Source organism: Apteryx rowi, unplaced genomic scaffold (genome assembly GCF_003343035.1).
Source record: "Apteryx rowi isolate R43461 unplaced genomic scaffold, aptRow1 scaffold_75, whole genome shotgun sequence".
Classification (NCBI taxonomy): Eukaryota; Metazoa; Chordata; class Aves; order Apterygiformes; family Apterygidae; genus Apteryx; species Apteryx rowi.
The window spans coordinates 2,952,093-2,966,889 of NW_020451038.1; the positions used below are offsets into that span (position 1 = coordinate 2,952,093).

Below are 14,797 nucleotides of genomic sequence, written 5' to 3' on the forward strand. Positions count from 1 at the left end.
AGCAAGAAATTGTTCTGGCACTGGGGATTTTTTGTAATAAGGCCGAATGACTGTTGAATGGTAAAGGCATGCTGTAGGAACTCTGTCCTCTTTAATTTTAGACTGGCAAACTGTTGAAGGTGAGTTCTTTTGTTTCTCTGAATCCACGCTCTGTTGTAGTCTTTGCTATGGATCCCAGGGGAAAAGGCATAATTATAATGATCTCACTTAAAAAGAACTGATACATCACTGTTCAAGTTATCCTCTAATCAACAAAGGCAGCAACCAGGGAGGTATTAGTTCAACTGATGTAATTCTGCTGCTGGGGTCATTCCTGATCTGTACTGGTGTAAGACACAGCTGAAAATACCCTCTTCCATTTGCTCTAATTTTAAGGCTATTTTAAAATATCATTATTTGCTCAGAACAGCCTCCATTTTTTATGTATTTTGAGCTAAACTCACCTGGCCAAAATTCCATGCATGTCCTTGGTGCTTTGTGTTTCCTATTGGCTGTGTCTCTGTAGCTGCCCAGTTAGTATCTTATTCTTTGGTGGTATCAAACTTTCACTGTTGATGAGACACAGAGACCAAGGTAGAATTCAGGCTGCTTGAATGTGACCCACGTTTTTTTCTGCCTTTTCAGTTCTTGAAATACCTTTCCAAAAAGCCTCTTTGACTGGTCATTTAGTTTTCTTGTCTCTCTGAACATGGGCATAATTTCATGGGATTTCTGTTTTCTCCCCATCTGTGCTGTGGTACAACACAACCCCTGCTGATGTGCTGAGTTTTGGAGAAAACCCAGCAGGGCAAGGGTAGGAAGACAGTCAAGCGCCTGCAGCATTTGGTTGGATACACATTACGAAATATGCAGAGCATTTGTAGCAAACAGTGCTCTTGGTGCACACCTTGATTTATGTAATCTAAAACCCCACTAATCTTGTTCATGTGGTTGATTGTTTTCAATTTCTGCTGAAGGGAATAGGGTTGAAAAGCAGGAATAGACAGGATACTGGCATATGGAAAATGATTTATCAGTGAAGTTCCCTGAGATACACAGTGCTTTATAATACATKTAGCAAATTATGGGAAGCTGTGTTTCTAAGATTAACTTATAAGTATTAATTTTGTCAAAGTATTTTTGGTTTGAGGTTGTAGGGGTTTTTTAAATAGACTGTTTGCACTTTTTGGAAATAATGCCAAAAGCTATGGATGCACCAGTCGTGCTAACTATAGTTATAAAGCTCTATAATGCAAATAAAAAATTGCTTTCTTGCTAGAATCATTTGACATATATTTCACTGCCTCTGACATTTTTATGTCTCAGTAGCTACATACCAACAGCCAGTAGTATGTGAATCAATGGATAAGGCATTCATGGTTTTAATTACTGATACATTTATCCACTACTTTTTGCTAGCATCAAGCTGCTGTGCAGAAAAAAATGCCAAAGCAAACATGCAAACAATTCTTAAAATAATATAATAAAATCCATCACCATGTTCCCAGAGCACTGAATAAGCATATGTTTTATACACTCAAATAATTTAAGCAATACCATCATTTGCAGAGAAGTCTCATTATGCTCACAAGGAAATCATTCCAAGTTTTGATCTATGGAGAAACTATTCTAGGGACAGATGTGTCCGATTTCCAGACACGCATACCCGCTCACTCTCGCATGGAGAAGTAAATCATTAGTGCATGTGATTTCCTGGTGAAACACATTAGTTCCTCCACTTGTCTTAATGAAAAGTCCTATTTGATGTTGAAAACAGAAAAGAAATTGCTGCGATGTTCCCTCATCCCTTTATTATTATTATTTTTTTGTCTTCTCACCCAAAGGAGACCTCCCAGTGCTCCTCTCCACTGATGGCCTTGGTGGGACACAGCCCGGTCGGTGAGGGGACACAGGCACCCTGCGCACCCGGCTCCRCTGGCACTTTTGTTCTTCTCATGTTTGTGCTGTCATGGAAACCTTCGCTCCCGTTGCTGGGTGGCATCTGACGTCATACAGCGGAGAAGGGCTGCACTGCCGGAACGGAACGGGGCCCGGTCAGGTCGGTCCTCCCGACAGCTGGCCGCAGTAAAGGTGTCCCCAAACCACCTGCCTGGCTGCCCTGGAGGTGCTGCTGGAGGTCCTGGGCAGGCAGCTGCCCGACCGCAACCAGCCCTCTGAATGGAAGGGGAAAAAGTTTTGAGGGGTAAAAGGTTTCCATAGCTTTCCAAGATTTTTTTTCATTATTTTAACCCACCGTACCCCATGGCCTGGGCCTCAGGCATTTAACTGCATCTCTGCAAGCAAAGCAGTGGGTTGAGGAAATGAGAGCTGGAGGCTGGGACTGTAAAACCGACTGTAATTTTTAGTTGCTCTGTGACTTTGATCTATCATTTTATAGCCTCTGCCTTGGTTTTTCTGTCTGCAACGTCTGAACTGTTAGAGTTTGGAGGTTGTGTGTGATATCGGTGAATGAATTGCCATTTACTGGAGGGTCTCCAAATGAATAGTGCTATAGAAACCTAAGTATTATGTTCTGTAATATCATATATTTCTACAGATGGTTTGATAAAATATGAGCTGAAAAAAATAGTACGTTTTCAGGGAAGAAAAGATCTCTAAATCCCATATTTTCTCTATCTTGTTTCTGTGAAGAGAAAATCAGTTCCAAATGGATCATCTTCTTCTTTAGACTCTTTAGACTCTGTATTAATAAAATTTCAGCTTTCTGAAATAGCAGTTTCTTTCATTTACTGATAGGTTTCCAGGCAGCTTTCTCCATCTGAATAAGTCACACAATAAGTAGCATGATTTTCTGTAAGTGCAAACTCCTATTTGATTGTTATAGTTCTTTTCCATAATTGCTGATTATCAAGAGACTGGATTCAGGCAACAGAAGGAAAATGCTTATGAAGAAATTTCTCTTTATTTCTGCACATGAATGCTTTGACTTTTAGCAGTGATGCAGAAAAACACAGTGCTATCTTTAGTATGTTTTGGGAAATTTCCCAAGTGTACTGGGGAATATGTATCAAAAATAAGACTACAGAATGATTTCCATTACCAAAAAAAAAAATAAATCAGGAATAAATTGTGCTTGAGATGCACTTTTCTAAAGGCATAGCATCAAATGGTCTTTGTTCAGAAATAYAGGTTTATTACAGAATTGCAGATTTGCAGCAGTAATAACATGAGTAGCAATCACGGAAATAGATAACAAAAACCTAGAACATTTGTGTAGCTGTAGCTCTGTTTGGCATAATTTCTGGCATCACTGAATGATKCATTTACAGACACATTGCGCTCTCCTACGCTACCCTGACTAAACACTTATTTCCTGAAACTAGAACAAAGCTTATTTAAAAGCAGAGGTGTAATTTGTGAATTCTTGGAACTGTACAAGCTCTTCAGAGCTTTTGTTTATCGTTCGTACTCCACACATACTTTAAGCCGTTTGGGCTTTGCGTTTTCTTGAGGACAAAGAAATTTTTAAGGCCAGAAGGACTTCTGGGATCTATTCTTAGCCACCATTAACTTGGTCAATGAATGGAATAACTGTCATATGCACATCATGGGAAAATCTGCCTGGTGGCATAGGCTGTGCAGCTGACCAGCACTGTAGCTTGGTAGTGATTTCTGGGTTGTATAATGTAGCTTCAGGGCACCAAATTTTTGGAGCTTATTAAATGTCTGGGCAGTGCTTTCTTGGCACACATCTGAGGCGGACAGGCAGCTTGCATGATAAGATTTACAGATTACCACTTGTGCTTCCAACAGAAGGATGCTTGTGACTTTGGGGGCTTGTAGAGGGTAGTTGTGTTAGGAGACAGGRTTGGGATTTCTTACCTCTTTTCATTTCTTTCTTGAGGGGATTATTTGATGTCTCCACTCCTTGGTCCCTCCTTTTGTGATGTGGGGACACTGATACCTGCTACAGATGTGCTGTGAGGGTTAATTAGTTTTGGCAAAACATTTTGAAATGGCTGATTGAGAAACGCAGCCAGAGATGAAAGCTGAATATGTATCTAGATAAGTAACTGTTCCTTTGTAGTCTTATCATTACAGGAAACTCCCTGTGTACCCAGGATACTGCACAGGTCACTGAACAGTCATGTCCCTGGTGCCTGAAGTATTCTCAAGGGGTCTCATTTATGTATTTCACTTCAGCTTTTGCAAAGTGAGCCACAATATGTACCACACAAAGAGGAAAGTCTAATAGTAATCAGCAAATGGCATGGAAATATCAAATGGCTTGGCAGGGTTTCTTTCTTCTCTGGACCTCTTGCTCTTCTGTTCCCTGGTGARCTCTGTGGCTGCAAAGCCCAGAGCATCCCCTGAGGATGAAGGGAAAATCAGACGCGTTTCCAGGGTTGGACACAAGGAARGAGGACTGGCAAGCGAGACTCCACRAGACACTGAACACGAGAACTCTGCTGAAAGCTGAGCGGGCAGCTTTCTGCTTAACGTGGTCTCTGGTGAGCTGATAGGGAAGCACCTCTCCGGATTTTTTTTTTTAGGGAGACTTCTCATGCCTTTCCCCTACTAGCAGGAGACCAGCCCTGGGCTGGTTATGGAGATCCCACAAGGGGAAAATACGCCTGTTCATGTACTTCTTGCGAGTTCTGTGTACACTGCTGAGCTCTGTAGAGAGGCTGAGAGAGGGAGGAACAAGGGCCATGTGGTTTCACCATTTCCAGCTTACTTTATTCATGGTACAGATCCCTCTATCAGCACCACACCTCAATGAAAGGCGCTGTAAATTAACAGCGCAGGAGACCATATCCCTACCATCTGACCAMGTGTAGGGCTATAGCACATCACTATTTCCCTGCAGATCCTGTCCCAGCAGCTGATTGTTGTGAAGGCCAGGCTGAACTTGAAGGCCACGCGCATTGACTACTGTCACATGCACTCAGCAAATCCAGGGCCTCTCGACAGCAACATGGATGTCTSCTTGTCCTCTCCTTGGGTTATGCAACACAAGACAGTGATGGCCTGGCAGCAAAAGGCTTACCATGACTCGGGTTGAGCCTTCCCAAGCAAGGGTGAGCAGCTGATGGAGAAGGAAGGTAGGAGACCTCCCATGCACAGGAAAGCTGTGATACCCATGGGGTCTAACCACTGGCACGGCTGTCTACCCCCTGCTCCCTCCAGCTGAAGTCCATTTCCAGGAGGGATTTTATCTTAATGTATTTTCCTGCTTGTAAAATGTGCTCTGGGACCTTTGCACAGCCAGAGCCAGCCACGAGATGGCAGCAACCTTGTATTCCCAGAGCCRGGGATTTGGTTCAGTGAACTACATTTCCTACTCTTGCTTCTCAGTGCTGCTTTTACCTTACAGATGAAGTTTCCAGACACGATGAGCAACAACAACATAAAAAACCTGTCTCATCCACTGGCTGTGGAAGGGGAAGCATCCCCAGAAGGAGCTCTGTGAGGAGACCTGTGAGCTCAACTCTTAATTTTGCAAACAGCCTGATGGAGCAGGACTAATTCATATCTTTGTGTCCTACCATTGATCCTCAACCCCCACTCCRTCTCCCCCAGTGCATCCCTGGGATGTCTCATCTGATGTGAATTGGTGATGTTCTTGCAACTGATCTTGGTTCAATTTGGAGGATGAAAGCTGCTAACACTCTGAAGGACCAGGCAGAAATTACAAGCCAGAGCCTGTCCTCTCTCCTTTTACTGTGGTGCACATGGGTGCTGTATAGTGACCACGACTGGGACAAAAAGTGGAAAGCGCTCAGCAAATTGCATTTCTTTTAGACTGAATGTACATCCTTTCTTGCCAAGAAGACGAGAAAATGCTCTGCAGTTTTTATTGTGGGACTCTCGCCAGGCTGGGACAGTTACTTTTGCAATGCAAAGCTTATTCCTGTGTGTGCTGTGGTGGTGAGGAGTCTTCCTTGCAATGACTATAAGCAGTGCTCTGCTCTGAGACAACACCATGCAGATAAGCTCCGTGCTTTGCTCTTGCTCCTGAACTACCACGGCCAATGCTGTGAAGAGTCAGTTGACACAGGCTCTCTGACTTCTGGCCTGGATTAGTCAGTGTAGGGACAGCCGGCTGATCTGTAAACTGTTAGGGGTGTAACAAAGCCTGATGACAATGCAGCTGAAGATGACAATCACAGAGTAATACAGGTTGGGAGGGTCCTCTGGAGGTCTCTAGTATAACTTCCTGCTCAGAGCAGGGCTAATTTCGAAGTGAGATCAGGTTGCTCAAGGCCTTGCCTTGCTGTGTTTTGAAAACCTCTAAGGATGATTTTACAAACTCTCCAGGCAATGGAGGGCTAGCTCTGGGAGGGTAAGGCTGTACCCCTGGGTAGCCCCACTGACTTGTTTCTGTAAGGGTATAAATAAATGATATGGATACAATTTCAAGGCCAGTTCTGAATAACCATTTAGACCTGATCCAAATTGAAAAGCCATAACCTGTTCCAGACTTCCCTCAGAGCTAAGTACATTTGGGGCACAGGAGTTTGTGTTTGGCATATTATAAAGAGCCACTGTGTTGAAGCCCAGGAGACTTTCCTAACTCTGACTATAAATTCACGCTATTTGTAGCAACAAATGACCCTGAGTTTGCAACTTCATGATTTTACAGTAAGCTCTTAACGGCACAGTTCCAGCCTTTTTCCTGGCCCTTGCTTTGTGGCAACACTACAGCTGCTATGACTGCATGGAAGCTGATCCAGCTGAAGTAAAGATCCTTTTTACCATGATCACAGTAATGGCTTGAGGAAAAAGCCGTCACACAGGAAGGGGAAGGTGGAATTGCCCCTCTCAGTAACAGCCTGTGCTTTGATCATCGTAGTGAGATAATGAAACTGCAGCTTTATGGTTGATAAACAGGGTGATCCTGCAAGCTCTGCACACAGATTGCCTTCAACCGTGGCGTATGGATCAGACCAAAAAGGTTTCATAAAATCAAATCATGGGTCATGCTGATTTCTAAGAGCTGCAAAAGGGAGCACGTCTTACGGCTCCAAACTCTTTCTGCTCACGTGGAAAGGATTAAAGATAAAAACAACCCTGGTATTCACTTTGCACCTGAGCGRTTTCAATCCTGTCTGGAGAAAAAGACAGAGAAGCTTTTACAGGAGCTGTTACTGGTGATCCAAAACTGTATCTTGTATCCACAGGGTAGCTCATGGGATCCACCATCCCTTGCCAGAGAATGAGGCATCACTGGGTACTTAATGCAATGAATCAGAAAYGTTTGGTGCCAGACTGGCTGTTTCTTGCAGGATCTGTCTGTCTGCAGCCCTATTTTAAATATGGGGTATTGGGGCAGAGAAGCTAAGTGACTGCTGGTGCCATGCAGTGGGGGTCTGGCAGGACAAGCCTGAAATCCACTTCTTGTAGCTGTTTAGCCAGAATGACGAACAGCACAAACATGTTCCTCATGCAATGACAGCTTTGTTACTTGGAAATGCTGGAAAATTTCCACATCCTGTTCCTATTCCTTTGCCTGCACCTGCATGAATGCCTGATGTCAACAAATCCTGTAGCTTGTTTTCCAGTGAAATGTCTCCTCTTAGGTAAATATTACATCTGAGATTGCTTTGCCAGTGGCTTTCCTACCTAGAGTTTGTACAACAAGTCAATGCCCTGCTCAGAGATAAGGTGAATACTTGCTGTGAGTGCTGTTTGCTGCTGTGGTATGCCACCCTGCTTTTCCCTTATAGGCCTCTCCTTTAAAGGCCTTTGAGTATTGTTTAAGTTGTGGAGAGCTGGAGGTTTTAGCAAAGAGAGGGAAATTTAAGACAAGCAGTTGAGAGCTCGGGCAGAGCAGGCGGGCTTGTTTATTCCAACAGCCATGGCTTGTAAATTATTCATCTGTATGTAACCGAAACACGCAGATCCTCAAAGGTCTTCTTACAAAGGGTGGGGTGAAGGATCAAACCAGGAAGGTTAACAGGTCCTGGGGAACCCTCCTGCATCCACCAGCATCTGTTCTACAAAAACGTCTGTTTGCAGAACAAAACTGAGTCACCGATAAGTGAGGTAATGCACAAATGTGTGCGTGGCGGGTATCTGTAAAAACTCTTCCTGTATCAGTCTTCCCCCCAGTGGGAAACACAGATTTGCAGTCAGTTGCAGTGAACACAGTCTATGGGCACGTACCAAATATCAGTGCGCAATAGACTTTAGCCTCTGTGAAACAGAAAAATTTTCCAAAGACCAAGAGAGATCAGAATAGCCGTCTAAGCAGAAAAGAAGCCAGCACACTTCTGCTCAGCAATTCTGTCTCTAGACAAAACCATACTTCAACTAATTAGAAAGAACAGATGCTAGCTGGATCATTAATTGGAACAACTATCATCTTTTGTCTGTGCTTAAATCTGTATTCTAGTTCTCTTGTAGTAGGTTTGGAGAGAGAGAGAGAGAGAGAGTTAACCCTTTAAAACTGGCTTATTTTATTATGCACAGCACGTACTTGGAAGAGAGCATAATGAGGCATCTATGAATAGGTTTGTATCCTTTTTTCAGGAGCAAACAATTCTCTGTCTAATAATGCAGAACCATCAAACCCAGCATTCTCAACCCTTCCTTCTCACGGTGTTGTTAGTAAAGTGATCTTGCTTGGCTTTCAGAGGCCTTGTAAGAAGCTCTGGGCACAGGGCCAGCTGCCGTTCTTTGCCGTATGTATTGTATTAATAAGACACCTCTTCTTTAACCTGTGCTCATTTGTTTCCCTCAAGCCTGTGTTCCTTCTCATTAGACTTGATGTATGATCTATAGAAAGTGCAAAGAGTTTAGCTGACATCTGATATGCTTATAAATAGCATGTCTGCCCTGCTACAGTTCTGTAGCTATCCCAACATGAGCAAACACTGGACATATTGCACTCTTCCTGGAACTGGGTTGCTATCGAAGATTTTCCTCTAAACCATCCAAATTTGGCCTCTGCTGGAAGCCGGGTACATGACTGCAGGCACCACTGGTCTGTTCCAGATTGGCAGCTCCTCAGTCTTGTCCTAGTCTCCGATTCCTCCCTAAGAGATGAGGCAAAGGCGTCATCTGAGTAATGAAACTCTTATTGTTCCCTGTTCTCCCTGCTTCTGTCCCCAGCTGGGCCCTTGGCCCAGGCAGGATCTCCTTTGATGCAACTGCAAGTCCCGTTCCTTTCCTACTGCTTTGCATGCAAGTCACCCCAGGCTCCTGTTACTTCTTTCTTTCCCACACCTCCTGTTTCCTCCCTCTCCATTAGGGTCAGATCCCATTTTCTTGATGCCTTACCAAGTCCATCAGAGTCTGGTGGTCCTTACTGAGTTTTGTTCTGTGACTCTTTCTGGAGCACCAGCACTCTCCACCTAAATGCAACATGCTCTGGCTTCCACAGGTGTAAAAGCAGCAAAGATAACAACCAATCCCCAGTGCAAATTCCTCTACTCTTTTAGGTACGTATCCCTCAAATGCTTTTTCTTTTGCTGACATCCTTGACCGATAATTATTGTCACCCCCCCCAACACACCTTTGAATGAGCCTCATATTCAAGTCCTGAAGAAATCACCAAATAGAGATGATTTTAGGTAGGAGACCTAAGGAGGCTTAAGAGACTGACTGGGGTGTTTAAGACTGTCTCTGACTCATTTTCTTGTAGGTCTGATGCAAGAAGTGAGTCAGATCCATCCGATACAGCTTGACCCCRTGAACATGGCCAGCAGACAGCCGAGCGGCAGCATGTGGAGATCATGCTGTTTTGCAAATGGAATAAAGTTCACTTAATGCAGCAGGCTGCTATCTATATCTGCCATTAACTCAGAGGCCTCTTGCCTTAAAACTAACTGCAGGCCCACTCACACAGTCACTAGCTGCAGATCACTTACCCCCAAACTGCTCACAAGTGCGATAACCTCCCAAGAGCTGCCTACTGCCTCCATCGGTTCCCAGCTTGAACCCCTTCCTGTATCCCCTGGCAGGATGCAGAGCTTTCTGCCCCAGCACGTCTTGGATGGAGGTGCCTTTCCAAGCCCAGCAATCTGCCTGTGGTTGGGGCTGGCGGGCTGTTTCTGGTCAGAGGCATCGGTGAAGGGGTTGGGTGTTTCTGAGAGGCAACCCTCTTTTACAAGAGAAGAAAAGGCTGTTTCCTGCAATGCTGAGTGGGTCATGCTCAAAACGCTTGCAGTCCCAAGCCTCTTTACAGCCAGTATCCTGCCCAAATAGTGCTCCTTCCTCTGGGCTTTCCCTCATAGCAACACTGCCAATACTTACTGTAACTTTGTTTTTTGGCTGCTTTCTCTTCCTAGTTTTGAATACTGTTATTACTAAACGATATCCAGTTTCCCATGGATCCCTTCAGCCTGTAGGAAAATCCTTCTTTGCACACAGCTCAGCTGGTGACAGACCTCTTCTGGGGTCAGTGGTTTAGGTAAGTCATTCCTATGGATTCAGTTCTGTTGTGTTGAACTCTCAATGCCTATCTTCCTTCTGGAGGTGTCTGCTGCCTACTAAGAGCCAGAGGTGATGAGCTCACACACTGATGTCTGAGTTTTAGACAGAGGTAAGGAGATGAAGTTCACTCACATTTGTCTCCCTTGTATTTGCCTCCCATGTTCTGCCAGCATCTCTCCTTGTCAATCCCCATCCTGATTTCACTGTTATCTAAGTCTCAGTGGTCATCTGGCTTAGACTCTGCCCATTTTCATCTAACAGGAGATGAATTCCTACTACAGCTTCTCTGGCCTCTGTCCCTGCAGCCCCATTCCCAGCTCCGCAGGGCAGTCACCTCTCCTTCAGTCCGTTGTTCTCCTGGGACGGCAATTTCCTTGTGGTCTCCCTGAGAGCAGTATTTGCAATTGAGCTGCCTGGAGAAAGCATCAGCATTGCTGCATTTGGGCTGTGGGCTGTGTCACTGCAGGTCTATGATCCCTTATCCAGTTGTTCTTTGCTGTTGCTTACTCTAAGTTTTCACCCTAGAGATGTAAGGTGTATCCTGACCCYAGACTTTTCCCTAGGAAAAATGGGGACAGGAATGCTCAGAGCCACTGACAGGAGTTTCTTTTGGGTACAGTAGTAATTTCACTCTGCTGGACATAGATTTGTGCCAGGTTAAACCATCACCCTTGAATGCCTTTTCTGTTCTTGTTCCAACATTGCTTCCAATTTAGAAATCCTACCACCTGCATATGATATGAGCAGGGATTTTGCAACACTGGGAGGATGAGTCAGGCGTAGGGTCAAGAGCCATTTATATTGCTGAAAAGACTCGGCTGCATTCAGGTGTCCACTGAAATGGGTTTCTCTTCTCACCCCAGCTCCCCAGTGGTTGTGCAATATTGGCAAACCCACCGATCAGCCTTGTGTCTTAGGAGCACTCGTCCCATCATCAGCAGTTCTGTGAGGCCCTGGGACACTGGCTGGCTCAGCAGGATCTGTCTGCCCATGGCTTTTTCCCCTGTCGGCAACAGCACGTCCAAGGTAAATCACCTATTTTTGGAACAGCTTTGGTTTGAGCTCGGATTGGCAGCCTCAGTCTTACTGTAAACCTTTTTGATATAGCAGCTCCCGTTCAAAGTTTAGCAATGCAACAGGACAACAACCAGGTACAGAAAACAGGCTGAAATGCTTGCCATGCTGTACCCTCTCCAATGGCCTGCCACGCTCATGCACTGTAAGAGCTAAAAATTATTGCTCCGAATTGCCCCAGGCTGTACCTAGCAGGGAAAGCCATCTTGCGCCAGCCCTTCAGATCCTTTTGCCAATTCTCCCTTTTAAGCTGCCCAGATAAAATTGGATGGAGCTTGCCACAGCTGTTACAATCAGTGGTGGTTGTGGGAAAGGGTCTTGTAAAATGAGACTGTTTAGCTTTCTGTTATCCTCATATTTAGTTTCCTAAACTAAGTACTAGTAGTCCTTTCAGTACTCTCTAAGCCTAACCTATAGCTAAATTGTTCTCAAGAACTAGTTAAAGACTTCTGTTTATTTTCTTGACACTTTTCTTAGTGTCTTGTAAATCATCTTCTGTCTTTGGCACTGGTAATGAGTGAAAAGGATCTTTAACAAGCAGTTTTACCACTACACTATATCTATGTTTTGTTAGACATATCCCAATTCTTACTGAAGGTCTCTTAAGTTGCTCCAAGTTTGCCCGTTTAAATGTATAGCATCACTTTGGGACAAGCCCAAAGAAAACTCTAGGAATTTGCCTAATGTACCTCCCCATTCATTGTGATTTCTTTTAGGCTCTCCTGTGTTAGATCTGCTTGCATTACGATTTTCTGCATCACAGCTTGATCTCTTTTTCAGAGGGTAAATTCTGCAGCTCCATCAATGTATGGCCACTCAAGTTAACAAGGCAGCCCACGTGGATGCTCAGCAGGCATGGGGACTGTGATGCTGAAGTCAGCCAGAAAGCCGCCTGGCCCATTTTCCTCTTGAAGGCGGGGGTAAGGGACGAGGAGGTTGCAATAACTGAGCTCCTGTCTCCTGTCTGGGCCTCAGTGGGCTCCAAAGAAGGTCAAGAAGTGCCAAGTTCTCTGTCTGGCCCTGTCCCAGGTGAAGGCTTCCTTCCAGGGTGCTTGGGAGCCTCTTCTCAAGGTGATTTTTCGGCATTTTCACTCCTTTCTGCACCTCTTGTTCTGGGTTGCTGAAGCTTTCCTGCTGGCTTGTGTTTTTATGAGGAATTGTCTCACCCATTGGGCTCTGGGGACTGGGCCACCTTTCAATCCTCTGTTTCCTTCCAGAAAAGCGGTGCCACAGCTGGGCCTCACTTGGGGTGCCTGGATACAGTCCTGCTCCTGCCCCAGCGGATTGTAGCTCTGCCGGCAACTTGCCTCAGCCCTTTCTGGGAAACTTGCAGACTCTCATTCCCTTTTGCCAAGCTTCCACCTCTGTCTTTCAGTTCTTTGGTCCGTCTTCAAGCTCAGTGGCCCCTCCATTGCTCATTTCCTCTTGCTTTGACAAAAATGCCAGCCGGCAACGTTCGCCTTGGAGGTGACATCCTGCTTTCTGAAGCCAGAGTTGAACCGTTTGTCCCATGCAGTTTAYAGATGCCTGCGAGCCCTTGGGGACTTTCTTTGCTCCTGTCTGTGTCCAGCTCCTTTGGCTGCCTCGCAGCCTTTTTGCATGTGCTCCGATTTCTCTCCCCCACTTGACTCCAGCCTTCTTTCAACTCCCCCATGAGCCCTCCTCAATCCTCTTACTCCAGAAGAGACCTTAATATCTTCATGCGCTTTTCCTGACTGAGGGATCCCTGGGATTTTTGTAACCTTTATTTCTCTTGYCCAAGTCCATTTGTGCTAGACACTGTCCTGACACAAAACAAAAAAACAACAGTTCCAAAAGGCTTACAAACCCTCTTCTTCTGTCCCGTGCCAACAGCCCAGCTTGTGAGGGCAAATGGGTCTTTTCATCCATCGCTTTGCTGCTGCATGCTTGTGGCCCCTCTGTTTTAAAATCCCATGATGTTCTCCCCCAAAGGCACATTATTAAACAGCTTTTTGAGCTGACTTGCACCAATTTCATTTACTGGCCAAAACTGCACTGTTTTTAAGCACTAAAGGCCTGATCCTGGAAGTGCTGAACCAATTTGCTATAAGGCACAGTTAAGCCTGATTCCACAGTAAAGTTTGTTTCAGTATTGCACAACATGTCTCTTCAGGGGAATTGTGTGCAATCTCCGATCTGGACAGATGTCAGAGCTTGAGACATCTCAGACCTGGGGGTGGCTCTTGGGACCCCCAGTGCCACCCCGGGGGCAGTGTCCATCCTGCTGGCATGACGTCAAAAGTTGAAATTTTGTACCTCTTCCTAGCGCTGCCAAAGCCAGGCCTGGCAATTTTCTCCAGCAGTGGTTGCAGCTGCGCTGGAGTCGCATGGCCACCGCTGGTTCAGTCTGAGCAGCACAAGTAATAGCTTACTGAATGGCAGCCCAGGTGGCCCATGTTGCTCTGCACCGTGGATATATGCTTACATGCCTGGCTGTTCCCTGCAAATTCCAGCTGCTCCAGACATCATGAAACCTTTGATTGAAAAGGGATGGAAATTGCTTTTAAAAGGAGCATCCTCCAGTTTTGACCTGTGAGCAGGGTAGTGGCTGAGATAAAACTCTAGCAAACTTGCAGCCTTTTGAGCTTGGGGCTCAGGCTGGCACATGCAAATGCGTTTTGTCTTGGAACTGCAGCAGCCAGCACAACAGAGGGTGCCAGTAAATCACTCGCTTTGGCGTGGTGCTCATCTCCTTGGGACTGATTAAGAGAAAAAAAGTCCGTTATCTGTAAGCAGCTATTTTGAACATTTGCTGCTGAGGTCTGCTGAAGGTAACGGCGACAGTTAAAGCAGCAGCCTCAGCTTGCACCTTACCAGCTATGGTAAAATGAAGTTGGCAGATATACCTCTATGCATTACTGTTTGCAATGGGGAAGGTTTCCTGGTGCTGCAGGGAAGGAAGAGACAAACCCAGAGTAGGGGCAGTGGGGACTCCCTTCCCTGCGCCCCGAGGCGCTCCAGCCTGCTGTGCTCCCCGAGGCTACGGCAGGGCGAGAGAGCCGTGAAACGGAGCTGTGCAGCTCAGCAGGACGTGATTCACTGTGACCTCCTGGCACCATTACAAGCGTTGCTTGAGCCTTGCCGGCCCTTCACCAGACCGGCCCCCTGGTAACACGCTGCTGACATTTTCCCATCTGCCAGACCCAGCTTGCAGTGGGCTGATTCTAACCCTAGGTAGGTGAAGTGAGATTTCGGATTCTGTCGGCTGGTCAGCTGTGTGCTGGCCCAACCTACAGTCCACTTTGGCTGCTCGGTGCATAGGTCAGAAGGAAGGAAGGAGTGCTTGATGGTTTTAATTTTTATATGAATGCCCAGCAGTTCC

General features: G+C 45.6%; 1 long non-coding RNA gene across 1 annotated transcript; it reads left to right on the top strand.

The window, feature by feature from the left end:
• Positions 1 to 10,260: 10,260 nt before the first annotated feature.
• On the top strand, positions 10,261 to 12,281 carry LOC112976644. Its single transcript, XR_003257108.1, has 3 exons — positions 10,261 to 10,357; positions 11,244 to 11,406; positions 12,235 to 12,281. It is a non-coding gene; the product is annotated as an uncharacterized LOC112976644 (long non-coding RNA).
• The last annotated feature ends 2,516 nt before the right edge of the window (positions 12,282 to 14,797 follow it).